The following is a 16,770-nucleotide window of genomic DNA, read 5'->3' on the forward strand; positions in this document are numbered from 1 at the left end:
TCCCTCCTTCCCACTTCGGCTGTGACGTAAAACAGGTTAGGAAAGCCTTGGTGAGGCTGGGGATGTGAGGGACCCCACAAGGTACTGAGAAGAGCAGCAGGAGACATTACCTTTCCCCATCCCCTACCTCCAGCCCCTCCAGTACAGGCAGCTTTATGGTGAACACTGGGAATCAGAGAGGGAGAAGAGAGATGACTGCGGAGAGAGAAGGGCCGCTAGGGCAACCTGGGCCCACAGGAAGGGGTAGGAGATGGGGGCAGCCGGAGGTCCCATTATTTCTCTAGTGTACCTCCACTCCTTGTGACCAGAATAAGGCATTGTTCCTTTGGTTTCTGGATCATGGGGGTCAGTCCCAGGAGTCCCAGATCCAAGGGCCCTGGGAAGGAACCAGAGTGATGGCAGAGTGGGCAAGGGCAGAAGCTCTTTACTACTCAGTATAGAAAGATGTCACTATTTTAACAACCAGCCCTGGTTTCCTTCACATTTCACGTATATTCAGCTCTTCAACATTTCCAAAGCCCATTCACCCTTGATCTCATTTGACTGATATAGGGTAACTCTGGGATCTCAGCAGGACAGACATCATCATCCTCATTTTGTATATTAGGAGCCTGGGACTCAACAAGTGAGTACAAGAATTGATTCTAGAAAGGAAGTCTGAATCTGGTACTCACAGTATTGCCGCAATACTGAGGTTCCATCCAGCCTCAAGATTTGTCCTCAGCTGGAGCGTGATCACCTTACAGGAAGCAGTGGGCTCAAAGGGTGTACAGTTTTGCTATCCAGCCTTGCCACTTCCCAATTTTGGGACCTAAGCAGGTCTCTCCTCTGAGAAGTCACTCCTCTGAACCAGCGCCTCATCTGTGTGCACTGGTACCCACCTCACAAGGAGGTTGTGAAGACTGAAGAGACAATGTCAGAACATCCCCCAGTACAGGACCTGACACACACAGGAGGTAACCAAGCATGGCACTATTCCCTCTCTGAGCCAGCCTACCTTCCTCCAATCTCTACCCACCTTCAGATCTCATAGTATGAGTCTTAAACAACTTTTCTTCACGAGAAGTTTATTTTTAAAATGGCAGGTGAGAAAGCCAACCACAGACTGGGCCAAGATTGAAGGCCAAGTTCACACAACTAGAAAGCCCTATTTTGACAGGAAGAGGTAAGTGCTGTGTCTGACTACTCAGCACCTACTTCCCACTCCAGCACCAGCATCCCAAAGGTCCTTTGGGAACTAGTCCTCTCTCTGGGCTGCTCGAACTCACTCCCAAAGCTTAGAGATAAGCATGTGACCTGAGCAGTCAATCAAAGCTTTTTATCCTACAGGCCACAGTGATTGGCTCAGAGATGGACACATGACCTAAACCTAGCCAGTGAGATTCCATTTGGGGTTTTTGTTGAAACCACAGGTAAAAAGTTGTTTTCCTTCCACTGGGCTTGAAGCTGGGAGGGTATAAACATGGGTATATGTGCCAGGACCATCACATGAACAGAGCATGCCTGTGATCCAACAACAAGAATGGCAGAGCTGAGAGACAGAAAAGACAGCATGCCAAAAATGTTGTCTGAGTCCCCAAATGCAGCCATACCTGACTCTGAGTTAAGTGTGTGCTAAAACTTAACCTAAGTAGTCCATGTCTACTTAACTTGGTTAAATAAATTCCATAATCCCACATAGCCAAAACTAAATGGAATGTAGGTTTAACACTGAGCAGTGTACATATGGATGAAGGGCAGTATCTAACCACAAGTAAGAAAAGAAAGAAGAATAGTAGAAACCTAAAGCTGGAAACTTTCTGATATGCCCAGTACCCTACCTGAACTTATATACACGAACACACACATCACACACTACCCCCAGCACATCCCACACACATACCCATGTTCCACATAAACACACACACACACACACCCCCACATACACAGTTCTGGCCTGGGAGCCCACATTAATCAGACGTTGCTTGGCCTTTCCAGCTGATCCTGCCCCTGGTCTCATTGCTCCCGTCCGCAGCCCAGCACTGCAAGCAGGCCACACTGTACCATCCCCTCCTCCCCTGTCTTGCTCCCACTAAAATTCTCTCCCCTCACCCGCTGCCTGCCATGCCTCCTCCTCTCTCAGCCCCACAGAACAGCTCTCCTACCTCAAAAAGCTGTCCCTGACTCATTTCACTCCATCCCTGCCAAGTTCCCGTCACCACTTGGCTATTTTGCACTTCCACAGAAGGAATAATTTGCACTTGCACCCTGTATGGGTTTATACATGTTTGAACATTTTTTTGTAGGCAGCATATTGAGGAGGTAAGGAGGATCATGGCAGACCAGGCTGGGTTCAAATCCAAAGGCATGTTCACACACTGTGGGACCCATGCTCTGACCTTTGGGGCCCTCATCTGTGGATAAGAGGATTTGACCTCTAGCTACCCTCCCTCCCTGTGAGCCCCTCATGAGGAATAAGAAAGAGAAGGTGTGGAAGCTCTTGTTCAACAGAAAAAGGCTGTTCGTGTCAGTTGTGAAGATCAGAGTGTGTTTGGCAATGTGGCAATATTGTACCATCCTTGGGCCTCTCCTCCAAGCCCCTCTCCTTGTTCTTCTCTCTAGGCAGTTTCCTCAGTTTGGTGTATTAAATTGCCTGTCAGGAAGCTGCCCAGATAGTAGCTGGCTCAAGCAACCACAGTGTGTGAGCCTTGAGGGCCCAGGGAGTTACTGACTCTCAGGCCACCAGGCAGTTTTGGGAGGCTGAATTTCCCATTCACAGTCTATTTGGGTGGGCCACATGGAGCATGGAATACACACAGGAGTGGAAAGAGATGCCTCCACCCTCTGCCCCTCATCTTGCTAGCTCTCCATTAAGAAATCAAGAATTGCCAATCTGAATAGAGCATGTGTCCTGCATGATTTCGGTCTGGAGAGAGGTGGTCATGTTAGCTAGCCAGGGAGATAAAGACACCAAAAACCCATTGCGAGTATTGCAGAAGTGATCAGCAGGTGCTCTCCCATGAGACAGTGACCAGAGGGGTGTCCTTTCTCTTCCCTTCTGGGGAAGAAGCAAACCATCCACAGGAAGGATGCATCTGATAGACACTGTGGGCTGAAGGAAGGGGATATTGGTTCTCAAATGTGTCTACACTTGTATCCACTTTCTCACCAGTTGCTCTAGTTTTTCATTCAATGAACAAATGTTGGCACCTGCTCTGTGCCAGGCATTGTACTAGGAGCTAGGGAAGCAAAAATCAAGTAAGACCCAGTTCTCTGCTCAAAGGACGCCCACATATAGTTAGGGAGGCAGATAATTAAATCAACAACTGTGAAGTGGTGTGATGAGTATTGTGACAGAAAGTAGGAACATGGTAGGAGGACCTGTCCTAGCCTGAGGATCCATGGCAGGTTTGGGGGATGGAGGCAATGTTTGAACTGAGCCAGAAGTTGGAGGTGGCAAAGGGTAGGGTGGAAAGAGATTAAAAAATAAATAAAAAGAGACACCTTCCCTGAGGGAATTCTAATCTTGCTGAGTAGGAGCAATGAGATGAGGAAGAGGAAGAGGGCTCAAGAAGTATTGCAGAGACAGGGAGGGATGAGAGAGCAAACTTAATGAAGATTGGCAAGTAAGTTGTAATGCCTGGAGCAAAAGGTCCCATAAGAGAGAGGAGCCAAGGATGCCAGCAGCCCTGTCATGCTGGGCCTGTGTGCTGAGCTAAGGAGTTTGGGCTTTATTCTGAAAACTGCGGGCAGCTCCTGAAGGCGGGAGGTGACATGATCAGATATAAAATGTTCAAGTAGTGATTGTTGAGAATCTGGAACACTAATTCTTTGCCAAAGAGGAAGGCTGAGCAGGATGAAGTAAGTCCTCAAGGCATTAATAGTCTAGTGGAAAAGACACCAGGGAGAGCTCTCTTTCCTGATTTACCTCCTGTGTCTGAAGCCTCTCCTTCTCTTTCTTTTTTTCCTCTACTGACTTCATAAATGTTTATTTTCTTTCGGATTCTATCCTGGACCTTCTTCTGGGCTCTCCTCACTCAGTGGTTCTCAAAGTCCTGGCTAGCGACCAGCAGCATTAGCATCACCCAGGAACTTGTTAGAAATGCACATTCTTGAGCCCCACACAGACCTACTGAATTAGAAACCTTGGTGGTGAGACCTAGCTACCTGTAGTTCAACAAGCCCTCCAGGTGATTCTAACGCACACTCAAGTTCAAGGACGACTGATTTACATCAACCCTGGCTACATGTTACAATCACCTGGGAAACTGTTTTGACATATATATATGCGTGCCTTGGTCTCACCACAGACCAATTAAATTAGAATCTCAGTGCAGGGCCCAGGGACCAGAGATTCAGATATGCACCCAGGGTTGAGACAAAAACCACTGGCCTAGAGCAACGCTTCTCTGACTTTAACATGCCCATAAATGCCCTGGGGATGTTTTTAAAATTCAGATTGTGACTGGTGAGACCAAGATTCTGCTTTTCTAACTAGGTGATGTCAATGCTGCTGGTCTATAGACTTCATTTTCAGTAATGAGGGTCTACCTTCCCAGTTTCCTTGGACTCTCAGCTTCATCTACCAATTGTGTGTTAGTAACACTCCCCAGACCTAGTCCCCACGTCTCTTGAGCTCCTAACCTGTAAGAAATACTTCCAGTTGGAGAACCCACTCACACCTCAAATTCAACACTCTCTAATTCACCTCATCCTATCCACCCTCTCTCAGATTTCTACTCACCTTGGATGCTTACTAGCTCAGTAAGCCAGTCTGTTCACCCAAACCAGGATAGACCATGTCCTGAAGCCAAAACAGGACAGAGTTTTAAGAAGATATTCCCCTAAATGGTCAACCCAAATCCCGAGGCTCTTGGGCCATCCCCTTACCTGAGAACTCTAGCCCCCTGCAAAGAATACCCTCCCCTCATATTTGTGAGATTTCCGAGAGAGGCTTTGGGTGAGCCCTTGGGGGCTCTGCCACTACTCTGAATGATGACAAAACAAAAGGTCATCGGATACGAGAGTAAAAGGGTCCCAGGGAACTTTAGGGGAAGAGACACTGGAGTATTGGGAATTTCTTGAACTTAACCTTCCTGGTATTAAGGCTAGCATGTTTGCATATACGAATGTGAGCTCAGGCTCTCAGCCTCTGCAGGGTTTCTGAGGATGGGCTACAGGTGGCCCAGCCCCTGCCAGCTCTGAGAGAGAAGCAATGTGGGCTGAAAAGCCAATGTACCTGACCTCAGTCCCACTGAGTCCCCAGCACCTCCAGCCACTCTCCATGCAACAGTTTAGAGGCCATGTTCTCGTGGCACCCTTCTCTGGGGCTTCAAAAACTTAAACATCAGTTTTTGAGGACAATCCTGATTTACTCCTTCTGTCCCAACATTATTATCAACAGTGACTGGTGCCAGACACAGAGATGTGCTACTCAGATACTGGTATCTGAGTCTCCATCCCTATTAAAACATGGTGGCAAGAACAAAGCTTAGTACTTGACTTCCCAGATGTAGGAGAAGGGATGCACAGGGAGGATCCTCATTTCCTGTGATCTGAATGACATCTCGCTAATGCAGCCTAAAATTGTATCCCCTCATTCTCACCTCATGTCATCTCTGATGGATCTCATTACCAGCAAACTGCATTCAGGCAAGGTCTTCTCCAGCTGGCACTTGTACAATTGATGCTTTTGAACCTAAATGTAGAAATTTACATATGTCTCTGTTAACTTTCATCTTTTTGGTTCAGCCCCCATTCTAGTCTATCAAAATCACTTTGAACCTCTATTGTATCTTCAGTTGCAGAATTTTCCTTTCCAACTTTCTATTATCTACAGATTCAATATGCATGTCTGAGTTATGCTGTGTTCAAGGAACTCTGGACTCAGGAGTCAGGGAGATAGGCACTAGTCGTAACCTTCTATGTGACTATTGGAAAGTTATATAACTTCTCTGGATCTCAGTGACATGACCTCTAGAAATCCTGCTAGCTCAAAATTCCACAAGTTCAGGCCCTGCAAGCAAACCTCTTGGTTTAAAACCCAGCTCTACCACTTACATGATGTATGACCTTGAATAAGCCACATAACCTCCCTGTGCCTGTTTCCTCATTGTAAAATGAGTGATATTATAATACCAGTATAATCAAATAAGCATATAATATTACATATAAGCTTATATTATAAATGTTCTATATTGTATATTATTTCTAAGTATATGTATTATATGTAAGTATATAATTATAGTAAGTATATATGTGTAATTTATAATAACTATGATAATAGTATCTGCCTCTTGAAGTCATTAGAATTAAATGAATGAATTTATATAAAATGCTCAGCTCATGCCTGGCATATAAATAAGCGGTCAATGAATGTTGGCTATATTAGTCAAGACAAGCAACTGGTTAAAGAAAAGAATTAACAGAATAGGAGCAAGACAAAATAAGACTAAATCCAAGCCTGAATTCTATAAAAGTCTTCTGAAATATGGTGACCAGATGTCCTAGTTTTTGAGGACAATCCTGATTTACTCCTTCTGTCCCAACATTATTATCAACAGTGACTGGCGCCAGACACAGAGATGTGCTACTCAGATACTCACTCAAGGAAGGACTTGCTGGCCTCCTGCAAGGAATGTGGTTACCTACAGCTGTTGCATCCCCCAAGACCACTTTAGCTTTTGAGCCAGTCATCCTGGCCAATGACTGAGCAAGTTAGTACAAGGACCCAGACATTTCCACCCAATAAAGTCTTCTTCTAATAGTCAGCATTGGCTCCAGAGCTCCCCATTGGACTGAAAAGACTCTGGCAGGTCTGCCTTGTGCTTTCACAGCACCCCACCACCACCTCATTCTACTTCCTCCTTCACTTTTCTTTCACTTCCTCTCCAATAAACCTTTTGCCCTCTTGTCTCATGTCTGCTTCCCAAAGGACTCAGCTGACTCATCTCCTTCTACTCTCAAAAATGAACCCATGTACATGATGTTAGATGTTCACCCTATCTAGAGACCTTTAACATTGCCCCCACCCCTACTTCAACATCAGGACTCTCACAATGACATAATATGTGAAACACACATTTTTTCCTCTGAATCATGGAGATAATATGTGACTGCAAGGTCTCTGATATGCTCAAGCCAGGCTTACACAGGTATGACCTCTCCCCTGATCTGTCTACCTGGAAGATTATAATAGAAGCTCTGACCAACATATGAAGTTAATTTGACAAAACTTAGTAACCTGTGGTGAGTTCTAATGATCGCAACATCTTTCCTAAGTTTTCATAAACCAGGTGTTTAATACTCCATTATAGGGATTTTTCTGGCATCAAATCTGTGGCCTTAGTTCACATCTCCCAGTTCTTTCTGCAGGGCATATATAGTTTGTTCTCCTGGCTGGAGGCTCTCACCCTTCCTTAGCCCTCTCAGTCCTCAGTGCTACCTTCATACCTTCATCTTTATGGTCCTATCATTGCCAGCCTGTAGGGAGAACTGCATAGTTCCAGGCCACTGGATTCACAGTCCAGCTCTGCAGCTCTTCCTTGGCCAGAAGTGGGCCTCCTCTTGAATCTTCTCTGCCTCCTTTCCCCTGGGCCCCTGTGCCCCACTCCTCCATCCTGTCCTCACAGTCTTCCCCCACCTTCCAAGCTCCCCTGCTCTCCTGCTAGTCCAGCCTACTCTTGGGGTCTAAATCAAGCTCCATGCCCCTCATGAGGCCTCCCCCAGCCCCACGACAACCACAGTGACTAAATACAACTGACCTAGTCCAGCAAACACAACCAAGCTTCACCTGCAGGCCATGCAACCCGCTGGGCAGCTCTGCCACCCCTGGCTGTTTCCTGAACTCCCAGTAAGCTCCTGTCAGTGTGAGGCCCTGCCCACTTAAGGCAGCTGGCCCCAGTGGAGTAATGGACCAGGGGACAGAGTGGGGAGGTGGAGGCATCCCCACCTCCTGAACTCCCTGTAAGCTCCTTTTCTTGATGACAGGTGGTTCTGCTGTGCTGGTGGCTCTTCCAAGGCCCATGGCTTCCCTTATCCATATCCTGGTACTGACCAATAATGTCCTCCAGTCCCACCACATCCAGAGCCCAGAGAGATGGCCTGGCACCTCACTGCCTCCCTGCTGGAAGGTGCTAAGCCTTGGCAGGTCCTTTCAGGGAGAACATAAAGAAGAGGTAGAGGGCTAGAAAGTCAAATGCTCACTTCTTGCTGTGGTGAAATTACCTCATGAACATAGCAGGTAGGGTTCAAACAACCCTGTTCCTTTTTTGGCAGGCATGGGTAGTTTTCTCTTGCTTACTTGCTACAGACTTGCTTACTTTGCCATCTACAAAGAGTAAATAAATTCTTTCTAGCCTTTTCTCGTTCATTCACTTATTGTGTAATATGTTCGGTGCTGGCCGGGTGTGGTGGTTCACACCTGTAATCCCAGCACTTTGGGAGGACAAGGTGGATGGGTCACCTGAGGTTAGGAGTTCGAGACCAGCCTGGCCAATATGGTGAAACTCCGTCTCTACTAAAAATACAAAAATTAGCTGGGCATGGTGGCAGGCGCCTATAATCCCAGCTACTCAGGAGGCTGAGGCAGGAGAATCACTTGAACTTGGGAGATGGAGGTTACAATGAGCCAAGATCTTGCCACTGCACTCCAGCATGAGCAACAGAGCAAAACTCTGTCTCAAAAAAAGAAAAATGTTCACTAACCACTGTGTGCCAGGTAAAGTCGGGCATCTTAGCCTCAGGCTTCAGGGCCCAGAATCTAATTACTCTGTTAGCCTCTGAAAGCATCTTAGTGTCACTTCCTCCTTCCTTCAAATCTTAAATCACCTACTAGTAAGCACATCATGAGACTCTCTATCAGTAGATCCTGAGAAAATCGTTCTTCAGGAGAGAGTAATGATAGCTCAATAATAATATTCATTCATTCATTTATTTATTGGGCACACAAATATTTATTGGGTACTTATTACATGCCAGGCACTGTGCCAATCAAAACAAACTTTAGCCTTGCATAGTTTAATGTCTGAGAGAGACATTAAACAAATTGGCCCACTAGTAAGCTTATCATCACAAACGGAGGAAAGTGCTTGGAAGAAAAGAAAAGGTTGTGAAAGACAGAGGATACCAGGATTGGCTTGTCAGGAAGGTCTCAAAGCTGAGCCCTGAGGGACAAGCAGGGTTGATTGGGAGAGGATGGAGGGCCTCTCACCCCCTACTTGCTCTCTTCCTCCACTCCTGGCATGCCCCCTTCTTCCACCATGCTCAGGATCCAAAACAGAGAGCCTCTTCCAACCACTGCCTTGAGTGCTCTCTCCTCTCTTCAAAGTGCTGATCTTAGCCCAGGGGCAGATGATTACCCCCAAGGTGAGTTTTGTGGCATTCTCTGACTTCCTAAGAGCCAGTTCATCATAGCATATGCAGAAGTATGCTATCAAGCTCAGGAGAGGGGGGGTAGGTAGCAACGGCCCTACCCCCAGCAACCAGGGACTGCTGTACCACTGCAGGAGCAGAGCTTCCAGACAGGGGCTTTGGAATGGCCACATTAAGAATGATTGTGGCAATAAAGTTCTATTAGCCATCTGGAGCAATCGCATGCTCTCCAGGGCCAGGCGCTTGGTTGCTGATGGCTGCCAACACATGTGGGCAGAAAGAGGCTCCCAGGGTTGGGGATGGCTGACTGTCTGGAATGGAGGTCAGTTAGAGGGGTACTCCAGCAGTGGCACCCAGCTAAAGCACTCTGCATGAATTCTGTTTCCATTTTAGATATGATCCTTAAGACATGTGAGGGATATTAACATTTAAACAGATTGCCTTTCCCTGAGCAAATCTAAAAGATACATATGAGGTATCAGGGATTAAGAGGAAAGCTCCCTCCTCCCCAGGCTGACTCTTCCACGAGGGTTACGTCATTTGGAGTCAAGCAAATTCATGTTCAAACTCTGCATTTAATTGGTTGTGTGACCTTGGGACTTGCATAAAATCTCTGAGCCTCGTTTTCTCTCTTATAAAATGAATACAATAACTCCTATCTTTACCGGCTTCTGGGAAGATGAAATCAAATGGAGGAAGTAGAGCACCTCACCCTACCCATGCCCTGTCAAGGCTCCAGCTGTGGTCTTGGCCAGGGGTGAACAGGAATGTAGTTGGGGCTGACTAATGAAGGAGAAGCCCTGATGTCCCCCTCCCAATTCAGGTACTTCCGTCCCACAGCAAAGACCCAGTTATTCTTTGGCCCACGCACTTCTCAAGAAAGTACGTTGTACTTCCATCCCCCATCTTGTGAGAGCAAATTAACAGGAGCACAAACGCAGGTGTCACTATGATTTATGGAGTAATTAATAAACAATTAAGGTGTCTTGGAGCACAATCACACATTTTATTTCAGCAGCCCTGCCTGGCGATAGCTTGGCTTGCCCACAGTCAGTGTTGGGGACAGCACCTGGCCCATAGTTGTGGGTGATCTAGAAGGATGTGTGGCTTTTATGTAAAGCCAGCATGGGGGGTAGGCACTGCCTGAGAGGCGTAAAGTCAAATGCACTGTTGTCAAAAGCAGCCAGCCCTAAGCCTGCACTTCACTGTGTTAGGTCTCTGCATGGGCTCTGCACCACCCTGGGGGTAGAGAAGCTTCTCTGGAAGATCTGCTCACAGGCTGCTGGTGAGGCACACAGACCCCCTTGTTGCTACCTGTCACTGCTGTAAGCACACTCCCGAGGCTGGTGTGCAGACCTGTTTCTAACCAGGGCCACCTGCCTGTGTCCTGCACAGGAAGAGACACTATTGGTCCCCTCCTTTCCTGGGGACAGCAACTTACCCCAGAAACAAGCTTCCCCCTGTAGCCAACAAGACTCCTTCCTTTTGCCCCCACCCAAGCCAGTATACCAGGTTCCCTCCCCTTGGAGGCACTGCCACAGGATGCTGTGGGCATCCTCCCATCTGCCTCTCCCCACATTACATCAAGTTCCATCTCTAAGCCTTATCTACATACCTCCTAAACATGGCTCCAACCTGCCCACTCTACCCCCACCCCCACCACTCCTCTGCCCTCCTCTTCAGCCTATGGTGAACCTCTCTCCTGGTCCTTCTGTGTACCACACTGGACACAAATACTGTCCCTGCTAGGCCAACTCAACTCTTCCTGTCTCCTCTGATGTGTTGGGGCACTGCCTCATGACCCATCCACCCCTACCCTCACTGACCACCCAACCTGGCCCCTCCTCCCACTAGTCCCAGTTGACATTCTCACTGCTCACTCCTTTCCCCAACCCAAATTCAAACCCATTGGAGAGAATCCAGTTTTCTGGTCTCTTTTTCCAAGAAGACTTCCCCCGTCAATCTCTTCCACCCTGATCACCCTGAAGCCTGCAAACAGGGTCAGCAAGCACTATGCCTGGTTTTTGTTTTTTTGCTTGCTGTACTTGTTTGTGGAGTAGGATGGCATAGAGGGCAAAAGTGCAGCTCCCAGGATCAGGCAAACCTGGGTTCAAGTCCTGGCTCTGCCACTTGCTGGCTGTGTGACCTTAAGCAAGTTATTTAAACTCTCTGCAGTTTAATTTCCTCATCTATAAAATGGGGATCATTATTTTGAAGAATAAGTGAGCTAAAGTGCTTAGCGTAGTGGCTGATATGTGATAAATGCTCAATGAAACTTAGTTCTTATTATCACACACACACAATCTTTATAATTAGATTTCAAACGCCACAAAGGCAAGTACCAATTCAAATCTGTTTTAAAATGGGAGAAAGACAAGCTGGTGCTCAGAAACCACTCCTTCTCTAGTTCCCACACTGGCCCTGACCCCATCTTTCACTTCAAGCTTTCTTTTTTTCCCTTCCCATTGAAACTCCAGTATTAAGAATCTATCTATAGCTGACATCCCAAGCTCCCCAAAAACTGTAGTTAGTTCTCTGTGGCTCCAGGTTGAGGTGAGAATACAGGTAAAATACAGGATGCTTATGCACTAATTAGGAATACACACACACACACACTTTTTCGTTTACCTGAAATTCCAATTTTTATTCATTTTTTATTATTATACTTTAAGTTCTAGGGTACATGTGCACAACATGCAGGTTTGTTACATATGTATACATGTGCCATGTTGGTTTGCTGCACCCATTAACTCATCATTTACATTAGGTATTTCTCCTAATGCTATCCCTCCCCCTGCCCCCCACCCCATGACAGGCCCCCATGTGTGATGTTCCTCGCCTTGTGTCCAAGTGTTCTCAATGTTCAATTCCCACCTATGAGTGAGAACATGTGGTGTTTGGTTTTCTGTCCTTGTGATAGTTTGCTCAGAATGATGGTTTCCAGCTTCATCCATGTCCCTGCAAAGGACATGAACTCATCCTTTTTTATGGCTGCATAGTATTTCGTGGTATATATGTACCACATTTTCTTAATCCAGTCTATCACTGATGGACATTTGGGTTGGTTCCAAGTTTTTGCTATTGTGAATAGTGCTGCAATAAACATACTTGTGCATGTGTCTTTATAGTAGCATGATTTACAATCCTTTGGGTATATACCCAGTAATGGGATCTCTGGGTAAAATGGTATTTCCAGTTCTGGATCCTTGAGGAATTGCCACACTGTCTTCCACAATGGTTGAACTAGTTTACAGTCCCACCAACAGTGTAAAAGCGTTCCTATTTCTCCACATCCTCTCTAGCATCTGTTGTTTCCTGCCTTTTTAATGATTCCCATTCTAACTGGCATGAGATGGTATCTCATTGTGGTTTTGATTTGCATTTCTCTGATGGCCCGTGATGATGTGCATTTTTTCACATGTCTGGTGGCTGCCTAAATGTCTTCTTTTGAGAAGTATCTGTTCATATCCTTTGCCCACTTTTTGATGGGGTTATTTGGTTTTTTCTCGTAAATTTGTTTGAGTTCTTTGTAGATTCTGGATATTCGCCCTTTGTCAGACGGATAGATTGCAAAAATTTTCTCCCATTTCCAATTTTTAACTGGGTATCCTGTATTTTGATTTGCTAAGCCTGGCAACCTTAGGGGGAAAGTGCTCAGGAAGGAACGTCTGGTCTTCCAGCACTATGTCTTGTTTCTCCCACTGGGAAATTCCACTACAACCAAATTTGTTTGTCTGTGGCCCCCTCACACAAGCCTGAGATTATGTTTGTTATAGTCAACTCAGTTCTTCAGTAAACATTTCTAAATGCAAACAAGCATCAAAACCTTCTGAGCCCACCTAGCGGTTTAACAGACTTCCTGACATTCTCTCCATTCCCTACTATTAGGATGCCCTGTCCTTATCACACGGGAACACACACACTCACAAAGGGAAAAATCAATATGATTGATGGGGGGCTACAGTCATTTTTACCGTCCCTTCTAATTTTTGACCCTGCATGTGGAATGTGGGTAGAATCTTCACTGGTGCTTTGTATGTCCAAAAACTCTCTGAGAGATAATCATTCCCTTTTCTTTCAATATTGGTAAATATTGTTCCACAGTCTTCCAGTTTCCAGTTCCACAAATAAATGTAAAAGCCTTTTTTGTAAATGTCTCATTTTTTTCTATCCACAGTCTGTAAAATTTTCTTTTTCTCTGGAGCTCAGCAACGCCTCCTATGCCTGGGGTGTATCTGTTTACAACAATCCTGGAACTCTCACTGAGCCCTTCCTTACTACAGACCATGTCTTTCTTCAGTCAGAAAATGTTTCATCTATCATTTCTTTAGATTATCTCTCCTTCTACCCTTCTATAACCCCTGGCTTTTTTCATATTAGATTTCTTGGTTATATTTCTTAGCGTTTTGCTCATAAGCACCATATCTTTGTATTTTGCATTTTTACTTAGTTGGTGAGCTATGTCTCCCATATGATCATCCAGAATGCTAATTTGGTTCCCAGCAGTGACCAGTCTCTTTTACAGTTTGCCTATGAAATTTTTTTTTTTTTTTTTTGAGACGGAGTTTCGCTCCTGTTGCCCAGGCTTGAGTGCAATGGTGCGATCTCGGTTCACTGCAGCTTCTGCCTCCTGGGATCAAGCAATTCTCCTGCCTCAGCCTCCCAGGTAGCCGGGATTACAGACATGTGCCGCCATGCCCAACTAATTTTGTATTTTTAGTAGAGACAGGGTTTCTCCATGTTGGTCAGGCTGGTCTCGAACTCCCGACCTCAGGTAATCTGCCTGCCTCGGCCTCCCAAAGTGCTGGGATTACAGGTGTGCGCCACTGTGCCCAGCTGAAATTTTTTAAATTAAGAAATCATTTTTCGTTGTTTAAGAAAATTCATGTTGTTCTCTGGTTTTCCTTGAGAGCTCTTACTTCCAGTCTAATAAAGCTCTCTTCTGCCACATCGTTTTGTTCTACCTCAGTACAAGCTACCTATTCTCATTGTTTACTAAATTCCCTTAAGTGGATAATGAGTTTTCTTTTTCTACTCATGATTATATGTTCCCTGGGCACTCGCACTGTTTGGGCTGTTTAGGGTCTCTCAAACCAGAAGGCGTCAGAAAGATGGTGGATTTGTGCCTCCTGGTGGGCTGGCAGTGAATAAGCTGTCCAACAAACAAGCGCCCTCTCTGCAGGGGTCAAGAAAGCAGCTCTGTCCCACATTCCCTGACACAGGACAGTGTGGCAGTCCTCTTCTACCTGGCACCACTGGTCAGCAGGCTCAGGCAGTGTTTCCAGGGACCACACGCATCTGGCAACAGGTGCAACAGCTCTCTGAGGGTCCCTCTGGCCCTCTTAGCAGCTGGGCCTCTAAGGGAGTTGTGAAATCTCCCTTCTTCACCCCAGTCTTTGAGAATGGAGAGCCTTCTCTACCTTATTCACTCCATCCTCACCTGAACCAAACTCCCAGCATCACATCTGCCTTCAGGCTCACCAGCAGGCCCACCCACAACTGCTTGACTCCACCAAGGGAATCATGATGGAAAAAGCCTGGAGCACAGGGCTGGGGGCTATCCTCAGGGAACCAGCTTCCCTCATCTTCCACTGCAAATATTACTGTTCTAAACCTCCTCATCACAAAAGCATAGTTCCTCTGGAATAGCTGTGTGAATAGCTGCTCCTTTCAAGGCAGTATGGGAGAGCAGAAAATAATCTAAGCTTAGAAACTAAAGACTTGGGTGTGAGACCCAGCTCTGAGCATTTTGTAAATGTTAAAGTGTTGTGTCACCATGAGTTATCTCTGTAATCATATTACTGAACAAGACTAATTCCAGGCCTGAGTCCTGTACAGGGCCCTTACAGTGCTCTCCCAGGCAGCAGATATTTTTCTGCAGAGCACTCCATTCAAATTCTTTAGGGAGAGAGAACTATGATAAATCAAAGACAAAATAACAATAGCAGAGCCAACACCATATTTTCATAGCATGTTTATGAGGACATCATATGGAACAGAGCTAAAGGGCTTACTGAAGTCAGGATATTTTACGTCTATTGCTTTTGCCTTATCTTCCAGACCTGTCATTCTGACCTGGAGGAAATTAAATCGGTCTGATGTGATTGGCTCCCTGCACAGTCATGTTGGTTTTCATCCAGTACCCTCTGGTTTTCTGGTATTTGTAAATTAATTATTGGATGATTTGTTGCAATATTTCTCACAGGATAATAGTGCCTGTCATAGCACATGACATTTGTAATATGTTTTTTAGTTTCTTGGCAAAATGTGCTCAGTAAATGTAAATTATTATTGTTGGTCACTATCAAAGGTGTCGGATGATCAGGCATGAGAATGAGTGGACAGGTTGGGCTCTCTCTGAGCAGGATATGCCACTTACTAAGTACTCCCTCTAGGAAACAGAACTGCAGAAATTATCCTTATCATCATCTAATTTGCAAAACACAGCCACTTTTCCCTTCTTCCTTCCCTGTTCTCACTCATTCCTGTGGTCCACTAGGTAATGTACCTGTCTAGAGAATACTCCTTTTTTCAGAATGAAGACATCTTTTGAGCACATATGATCATTCGACCCAAGAAAGATGTCAGAAGTGTCTACCTTGCCCCAATACCTGTCAATTCAGAGATTCTGGAAGCCAAACCTGGGGCTCCGAGTCCCAGCTACAAATCACAAGCAGAAGTCTGTGTCACCATTTCAGGGTCTGTTATGAAAGAGAAAGATAGAAGTCAGGGGAATGGGGTCCTAGGATCAATGCCCCACTGGCTGGCTGAAGCAGGTCTACACAAACTCTCAGGACTTCACCTGCCCAGTCAAGGGACTTGACTAGATGTCCTCAGAGGGTCCTTCCAGAGTGCAGTTCTATTTGATATTGAGTTCTTAGCACACAGACATGGCAGATGCACTCTTAGACCAAAGGAGAATCAGATTCTCTGACTACTGATTAGAAAGCCCAATGATCATAACGTCTGGTGGGAAATCACATGGACTTAGCCAAGGATGGTAGCAAGGATGAATCCCAGGAAAATGTTGAGCTAGGCAGTGGAGGTTTTTGGAGCTGCTACTCCCTGCCCTTTCAATTCTTTGTTGGTTCTCTCTCCCTCCTCCACCTTTAGGCCGTTGGTGCCTTTATATTGTCCCTGATGGCCCATGAAATTCCCAACTTAGTATGTCTTCTCTAGGCCATGTTTACTGCTCACATATTTCACAATCTACCTCCAGCCTTCAAACTTACCTATCCACTATCCCTATCAAAATATCTCCTTGGTTATTTAAACTCATCAGGAAAACAAAATTGGAAGTCATATATATATGGCTAATAATGGCTCATTGCTTTACGTTCTAACTGAGATCATGAGGACCTTACAAATGGAGGCCATTTGAGCTCTGTAGCAGAAGTGGTTTGGGAGCCTCTCTAAGCA

The 16,770-nt window shown here is 45.8% G+C and overlaps 1 long non-coding RNA gene across 1 annotated transcript in view; it reads right to left on the reverse strand.

The window, feature by feature from the left end:
• The window catches only part of LOC107970508 (uncharacterized), a 53,489-nt gene extending 37,437 nt beyond the window's left edge, over nucleotides 1-16,052 (reverse strand). Inside the window, exons 1-3 of the long non-coding RNA XR_001713104.3 lie at nucleotides 15,963-16,052; nucleotides 5,586-5,677; nucleotides 4,724-4,783 (exon numbers count right to left, since the gene is read on the reverse strand). This is a non-coding gene — a long non-coding RNA (uncharacterized LOC107970508). The remainder of the gene's footprint in view (nucleotides 1-4,723; nucleotides 4,784-5,585; nucleotides 5,678-15,962) is intronic.
• Nucleotides 16,053-16,770: the final 718 nt, after the last annotated feature.

This window comes from Pan troglodytes, chromosome 2 (assembly GCF_028858775.2).
Source record: "Pan troglodytes isolate AG18354 chromosome 2, NHGRI_mPanTro3-v2.0_pri, whole genome shotgun sequence".
In the NCBI taxonomy this organism is placed as follows: Eukaryota; Metazoa; Chordata; class Mammalia; order Primates; family Hominidae; genus Pan; species Pan troglodytes.